This window comes from Octodon degus, unplaced genomic scaffold (genome assembly GCF_000260255.1).
Source record: "Octodon degus isolate 3935 unplaced genomic scaffold, OctDeg1.0 scaffold00004, whole genome shotgun sequence".
In the NCBI taxonomy this organism is placed as follows: domain Eukaryota; kingdom Metazoa; phylum Chordata; class Mammalia; order Rodentia; family Octodontidae; genus Octodon; species Octodon degus.
In genome coordinates, this window is record NW_004524580.1 from 26642794 (window position 1) to 26651680 (window position 8887).

Below are 8887 nucleotides of genomic sequence, written 5' to 3' on the forward strand. Positions count from 1 at the left end.
CATTTTAAAAAAATGAAAATCTAGACATTAAGCAGACATGTTAGATGTAAATGAGTCTCTTTTTGCCTCAACCATTTTTATTCATTGACTCCTTTGGTTCCCAAATCTTCCAACTTTCACCTTCACTTTCCCTTTCCTACCTGATATTTCCTAAATATTCCATTCTGTTCAGTCGAAATTAGCCAAATGTCATTACCAACAAGTTGTCATTTACCAATACTCTGCACTCTGGTCCAGATAAATTCTGGTGTTACTTTTAAATACCTTCTTCCTGCTCTTGGTTCTTCCACCCCTCTGCTTCCCTTGCTCTCTACCTCCTCATCAGGATGCCTGGTTCTAGGTCCGGGGCCATGGCCAAGCCCTACCCCAAACAGCCACTTCATCCTGCTGACCGTCACTCATACCCCATCATTGAGCCTTTGGCTTTAGTCCTTTCAGAATCTCTCTGGAAAAGCCGACTGCAGGAAAGTTGGTGAAGTAGGTCGGCTGTGTGAGTCCACCATGCACGCCTGGAGGCTTTCTCACTCACTTTGCCAACCTCCTCTGGTCTTCCCATTCTGTCCCTGTGACACCCTTCCCATCCGCTGCAGAAAGTCTCTGCTTGGTGTGTCTTTTCCCTGTGCATCATTTCTAGGAGAAATCTGGTAAGAAAATTCCAACAGAATGTTACTCGTAGACAATAAAATTGAATATTTCATCCTTCATGGTGTGAGCTCCAGGATTTGTGTTTCTGTAGTCTACTGCTAATACAGGCATGTGGGGCAGCACCAGAAAAGTAATGCACCATAGCTGACTTGAGGTACTTGTGAACAGAGTTGCTTCTCTTAAATACCAGCATTTGATGGAAATTGAGGGTATGGCATTTTTATTTTTTTACACTGGATTAAGGACAATTTATTATTTTTATGTACAGAAAACTCAAGGGTACACTTAACCCAGTGTAGTGGCAAGCTCTTTCACCTTTGCTTTCTCCAGCTTGGCAATACAAGTCACAGATTTTGGACCCAGAATGTTGCCTCCTCAGTGATGGTAGATCTCATCATATCTGTCATTGTAGTTGGTCCCGATGACCTCCACCAGCTTAGTCAGTGCGCCTTTGTCTTCTGAGTTGACTTGCGTGAAGGCAACAGTGATACAGGTCGGTCTTCCTGTGGACAGACACCTCAGCCTGGCCTTGCCCTTGATGATGCAGTGAAGGATCCCCATCTTGCAACACAGGGAAGGCAGGAACATGATTAGCTCTATGGGGTCCACATCATGTGCAATAACCACGAGCTGAGCCTTCTTGTTCTCTACCAGAGTGGTGACAGTGTCAACCCTGCTCTGAGGATCTGTGGCCTCTCAGTGGGAACATCTCCTTTGCCAGCAGCTTTCTTTGCCCAAGCCTCTGCTTCATATCTTGCTTGGTCTCTGGTCTGTACCTGTGGGTGAGCTTAAGCAGTTGGGTAGCTGTTTGGCAGTCCAAGGCCTGGGTGAATCACAGGGGGCACCTTCAGCCACTTGTACAGGATGGCCCTCTCTCACCAGCCGGATGGAGCAGGGCAATTTGACAAAGTGGGTGAGGCCTCTCTTAGGCTGGATGTCCTGTCCAATGCCAAAATCCTTTGGCCTCTTCTCAAATGGGATTTACCACATTCTTGGTCTCCTGCTTCTTCACAACAGCAGGGACTGGGGCCACCTTCTTGCTCTTGGTCTTCTTCCCTTTTGGCACCTCGGCCAGATGACAGAAAGAGCCTTATGGCATTTTTTAAAAGGAGAGAAAATAACATTTCCCAAGTTTTTGCAATGTAACAGACACAAGGTTAATTTTACATTTTAACCAATGAAAAACTGGGCTACTTGGCCAAGTGAAAAAACGTCATATGTACATTAGATGTAGTGATGAGATTTGAGCCCTTTGGCCATAACCCAATAACAAAGCCCAAAGCTCCATCCTCTACACTTTCTTATCAGTTAGGTCAGAGCCACAGAGGTTAACTTTCCTTTGATGGGTAGTTCCAAATATTCAGCACACACTAAGTGAGCATCATTTTATGAGTCAAGGCAAAGGAATGGAAGTGAGTGTCATCTTGGAATGATGGTGAACTGCTGACAAAACATGAAGTCTTGCCCAGGGTATGGTCCAAGAAGGTTCTGGTGGGACACTCTTTTGAAGTTTTTTTAGTTCATACTGTGGATCTTAGACCTGGATCCCAGGATAGAACAGAAGCTTTTGTTCTAGAATGACACAAGTGTTGAAAGTGCCAAATCTGAGGGAAATGGCAAGCTGTTAGAAGGCAGCAGTTGATAGCAGGCTTTAATAAGGCAATGGACAGTGTGGAAAGCTGGATTTCCAAGGCAATGATGACAAAGTAATGTTGGTGATCATTTGCATATGAAAACTAGAGCAAAAGAAGCAATAAAGACATACATTTTTCTTTTTTGTTGCTCCCAAGTTTCACATTCTTTTTTTTTAATTCAAATCTATTGAATTAAACTGGGGTGCAATAAAACAAATTTCCAAGCTGAATTTACAAATGTTTGGGTTTGGAAAAATCAGGCCTAACTTGAACACTACTGCATTTGGCAAAGATAATTTTGACCAGAAAAATATATTTCATCCCACACAAGATAAAATATAGCCCTAAGAAAAGAGTAGAATTCTAACCCTTCTTTGGAAAACTGATTTTTCCTGACTCAAACAGTCTGTATTCTGTATTCCTAACAGAAACAGTCTTTGTGATTCTTGGTTATGTTTACTGTAATTTGATTTTTAAAAACCACTGGAAAGACAGATATTTCCACTGTAAATATTCCCCACTGCCATCTTTGGAAGGAATAATTTGATCAGTGGTGCTGTGTTGAAATGCATTATAATTGGTTTCTTCAAATCATGTCTATTACTCACATTAAAAAATAAAAAACAAATAACAAACTAATACCTAGGTAATCTGCTTTACAAAACAGTCCTAATGGCAAGATGGGGTTAACAAGTGTTTATGAAGAGAGAACAGGGAGTGATGAGCTCTCAAGTTTTGGTGTTTATTAAAGAGCTTATTGGAGTCTCATAGAGCAGAAACAAATGATCTAATAAAACAAATAAGATTAAGAAGTTCAGTGAACAACATTATACTAAACTCCAGAAGAGCAGAAGAAAACCACTTTTATTTCCATGATTCCCACAAAAAAATCATATTAATATTTCCAAATCTTATAAGAAATTGGAATTGGGAACCTGTTTAAGTACAAGCATCAGTGAGTCATGATTCATGTTATCCATCAGTTCATTTATTGGACTAGTTAGCCTATGATAGAGAACTTCTCAAGGGAAAATTATTTCCCCTGACATGAAATAGAAAACAATGAAAATTGATCAGCAAAGAAATGGTGAGTTCTGGTACTGTTTTACTGGAAAATAAAAACAAAGTAAACAAATTTGCATTCAAGAGAAGTAAAATTGAAAAAAAAATCAACTTTCTGAAGAAAGAAATAACTACTGAAGGAAGTAAACAACCTTAGGAGATACTACCATTAGCCTCCTTCTTTCCAGATCTTTCTAGAAGAAATAAAAGTATGAAGAGCACAGACAGGATAGAGCTATGAAGAGTCTCCAGGATTTCCATCCTACGTTGCCCAGGAGCACCCAAATGATGAGTGTGTGCGGCGCAACGTCCATCTCATGGACAGCAGCCTGCAACAGCGAGCTGGGCAGGAGTAAGGGACATCTGAGCAGCAAAGGCCTGGATTCATGTCCTCACACAGTGGATAGGTCAGCTGCTCAACTGTGCACAGATACAATGAAAGCCAAATACTCCTTAAGTACTTTGACATAGTGAGAAGCTCCCAGAACTTAAGTGATAATATAGTGACTGATATGGTGCTTCCACCTCTGTAGTACAACAGAAACTTGATTCTAAAATTCAGTTGAGAAAAGGGAAAATAAAGATAGTTGCATTTCTTGCCCATCTACATAATGGATTGGGACCTACTTGCTATCTATGATAATTTTTGTGGAAACACATCTATACCATGGATTTAGGGCCAAAGTATTTTGAAATACTCACAGACAATGACGTATACTCCCAGGAGCCACTGTCTTCAAACAATTAAGATACGCAGGTGACACAGAGCTCACAAAAATAAAACAGAATGTTTATAATCTCCTGATCCCATACAGGCAAGGAATCAAGGAAAGCTCCTGAGACCCAAGAATATATTCAAAAAGGTAGCAGCACTGATAGTAACTTAAAATCCTTCCTTGTAACCCCGGATTTCTGAACCTCCTTCTGGGGGAAAGAGCTTTTAAGTGTGCTTGGATCCTCCAAATTTTCTATGTTGACTTAACCCCAAAAGGACAGTATTAGAAGGTGAAATCTTTTTTTTTTGTAAATATACTTTATTTTTTATTTTATTTTTTATTAATTTTATTGAACAACAACTAGTAATGAGACAGTTTCAAAACAGCATAGTAGGACAGTTGCAATAATTAATATATTGCATATTGTTGTCATCATAGTAATTGTAGTAGTTACTCATAGAACAAGATGCAGACATGATATCCTGTCATACACTATTAGTACAAATTTTTCTTTTCATTGAATTAAGAGAAAGTAGCTGTATATCTATCCTAACTATTTTGTATATGCAGATACAAAATGGTCCTTCATTTATATCCCCTTTTTTCATTTAGTTTTGTAAGAGATGGGTATTCCATTGTCATTTAAATATTGTAAGTTCATGAATTCAGCAAAATAATGCAATATAGTCCAGTAGTCATAGTGGGTTATCCATAGTACTGTGCAGACCTCAAAAGTTATCTCTGAAATTGATGGGCTCCAGACCTTGTACCCTGCTCTACCTGTGCTTTCTACCACCTTTGGGGGGGTTTTCCCATAATTTTATTGAGAAACAAACAGCAGTGAAAGTTTCAAATCAAATTAGTAGGACAGTTTCAATATTTAACACATTGCATACTTCTTTCTACTGGTTATTTGTTGTACAAGATGTAGACATGATACGCTATTTACAAACACTATTAGAACAAATCCCTCTATTCATTGAATTAAGAGAATGTAGCTATATATCTATCCTAACCATTTTGAATACACAGATACAAAATGGTCATTCATCTGTATTCCCTTTTTTTGTTTAGTTTCATCATTTAAACATTATAGGTATGTGAACTCAGCAAAATATTCCAATATGGTCCAGTAGTCCATAATAGTATTGGGTCTCCCACATGACTGACAATGTCAGAAGTTGTTGAACTGAGTCCCCACAGCTCAACATAACAACATGGCTTTACTTCATATACTTTGTTTTTATAATTTTCTACTGGATGGTTAAGACTAAGATAAAGCTAGACCTATGTAACAAGAATTGTGGCTTTTGTATCTGATAAGGTCAGTCAAATCCCCTCAGGATTTATCCTGAGACCCTGTACCACAGTTTGTAGATCCCTTGTCAGTTTCAGCCATGTGGAGGAATCACAGCCCTTGCTTCACTAATTTGCTCTCTGTGAAAGCCTGAGAAAATGTTTTCTCTCCATGTGACCCACCTTAGGCACACTCTACATCATCAATCACTTTCCTCTTTGGGCCCATAATCTCCTTGATGAGAAAATTATGGACACAACTGAGTTACATGATTTTAGAGTACAAGTTCTCATATGTCCTGGGCCTTAATTGACCTAGGAAGTCTAGAGCCAAAATGTTGGCTTTCCTTGCGGTCCTCCTTTTTCTCTAATTTTTGGTCTGCAAACTTAGATTGTTAACCCTCCAGAAGAGAAGCTTATCGTTATTGTCAAACAACCTACGCTGTTCAGCTTAACCTGACTATCTGTCTGAATATCAAACATCTTAGGCATAACATGGAGCAGGTCTATTTCATCAAGTATTCATATGTTAAACTTTAAGTTCCTACAAAATATGATGAAAATTTTTAAAACTTAAAATATATTTAAAAGACCCCACCCACCGAGTAGGAATTTCTGCCGAGTTCCGGGTACCCCCAGACCCAGTCCTAGCCCAGGTCCAGTGAATGTGCGGAGAGCTTCCTGCTACCCTGCGCCAGCGGGACCAGTCCCAGCCCAGGCGCAGAGTGGGCCGGACCTTTCCCACAACCTTGGGCTGCCCCAACCACTCCAAAGTGCCTCCCCCACCCCGCCCGCAAAGTAGAAATTTCTGCCGCATCCGGGAACCCCCAGACGCAGTCCTAGCCCCAGACGCAGGTCCTCTGAGTGTGTGAGCGAGCTTCCTCTTCCCCCTACTTCACCTTGCCCCCTCCAGGCACAGCTCAGGCCTGGCATACACTCCTGGGGTGTAATCCTGCAGCTGCAATCCCTGCAGAGAGTGTAGAGGATAGATTCAACCAACTAGTCCAGGAGCAGAACATCTCGCGACAGGGGCACAACAGGTTCACCCTCAAGGGCAGCAGCGGGAAGGACCTAAGCACAGCAGCCAGACCCAAGCCAGACACAGCTAGATAAGTCCAAACTTTGTAGAACTGCACCAGAACTTCATTACAGGCAAAGGTTATAACTAGAGCAAATATCTACAACAAAGGTCAGAAGACAGTGCTACACAAAATGATGAGAAGGAACAAAATGCAACCTCCGAACCCAAGCCCATCCATAACAAGTGCAGAGGTCACTAACACAGAAAAAATTGGAAATCACACAGATGAAAGCAATGAATCAACGGCTTCTGAAATAAAGAAACAGCTGCAGAAAGATGTAGAAGACCTCAGATTGGAAATGAAAAAGGAAATTCCTGAATTAATAACATCTGCACTAAAGAAGCAAATGCAGAAACATATGGAAGAAACCCAGTGTGCACCGAGAACAAGTGCGGAGGATACTACCTCGGCTCAAATGCATGAATTAATAGCGTCCATAGTAAATAAGCAACAGCAGAAAGATAGACAGGAAATCAGAGTGCAATTATTTTCTGAAATAAAAAATGAACTCTCAGAACTCATAGCAGATGAAGTAAAGAAGAAACTACAGAAGCATAGGCAGGAAACCCAATCTGAAAAAAACATTGCAGTAAAAGAATTTATAACTGCTTCTAAAGAAGAAATTGATAAAAAAAAAAAATAGAGGAGATTAGAAAAATGACAGATACCCTGAATGAGCAATACAGGAAAGAAATAGATCGCATGAAGCAGAGTCAAAGAGATATAGAGGAAATGAAACTCTCAATCACAAGCTTGCAAAACCGTTTAAGTGAATGTGAGGACAGAGTTTCAGATCTTGAAGATGCTGGTGTAGCTAGTAAAAAGGTAAGAAAGGATCTCTTAAAAACAACGAGGATGCAGGAAAGAATAATCCATCACCTGCAAGATGATGCAAAGATGAACAATGTGAGACTAATAGGCATCAATGAGAAACAAGGAGTCAACACAAATGACATTAAAACAAATATGGGCAGAAGTAATAGCAGAAAACTTCCCAAATATGAGGAAACAATCTGACATTCAGGTAACTGAAGCATACAGAATGCCAAGGAACCTCAACCCAATGAAAAACACACCGAGACATATGATAGTCAAGATCCCAGAAATTCAACACAAGAATAATCTACTGAAAGCCGCTAGAGAAAAGAAGCAGATCACATTCAAAGGAAAACCCATCAGAATTACAGCCGACTTTTCTTCGAAAACCATACAGGCAAGAAGAGCATGGAGCAGAGTACTTGAAGTCCTCTATGAAAACAAATTCCAGCCCAGACTACTACACCCTGCAAAACTCTCAAGTTTGATGGAGAGGTGAAATACTTTCATGACAAAGAACAACTAAAGAATTTCATGATGACAAAGAAAACCTTATTTAGGCTACTGAAAGATGTTCTAGAGAGGAACCAAAAGTATCACAACTCTAGGAATGAGATCAGAAGCAACCAACTAAATAAGGCAAGCAATGAAACACAGGAGAAAAAGGAGTAAATGGCAACACATAAATAACATGTCAATCGTAAGTCAATACATCTCAATTCTAACCATCAATGTAAATAGACTCAATTCACCAATTAAGAGAAATAGACTAGCACAGTGGGTTAGGAAACAAAATCCAACAATATGCTGTATATGAGAAACACATTTAACTCATAAAGACATTCATAGGCTGAAAGTCAAGGGATGGAACACAATATTACATGCCCCAATACCTCAGAAAAAAGCAAGGGTAGCAATCCTATTCTCAGACAGTCTCAACTTCAAACCAAGAATGATCAAGCGAAATAAAGATGGCCACTATATATTGGTTAGGGGAAAAATTCAAGAGGAAGAAGTAACAATCATAAATATGTATACACCAAACATGGGAGCACCCAAATATATAAAGCAAATCTTAATGGACATGAAAAATCTAATATCCAATACCACAATCTGAACAAGAGACCTTAACACCCCCTTATCCCAAAAAGATAGGTCAACCAGACAAAAAATTAGCAAAGAAATAACAGAACTGAACCAGAGCTTGAAAAAAATGGACTTCATAGACATATACAGAGTGTTCTACCCAAACACAGCTGAATACACATTTCTCTCAGCTGCACATGGGTCATTTTCTAAAATCAACCACATACTTGTCAATAGGTCATGCTTAAATATATGCAAGAAAACAGAAATTATCCCATGCATATTATCTGACCACAGCGCAATGAAACTGGAAATAAATGACAAAATGAAACCAGAAAATATCCCTAAATACATCAAAATTAAATGACACCCTACTTAGCAAACAATGGGTCACAGATGAAATTCAACAAGAAATTCAACAATATATACAATTCAATAAAAATTCAACCACAACTCATTGGAATTTATGGGATACAATGAAAGCAGTTCTCAGAGGGAAATTCATAGCTGTGAACTCACACATTAGGAAAACAGAACGGGAACAAATAAA

The 8887-nt window shown here is 39.5% G+C and overlaps 1 pseudogene; it reads left to right on the forward strand.

Moving 5' to 3' along the window:
* Positions 1-350: 350 nt before the first annotated feature.
* Positions 351-8887, forward strand: part of LOC101584451 — a 26577-nt pseudogene continuing 18040 nt past the window's right edge.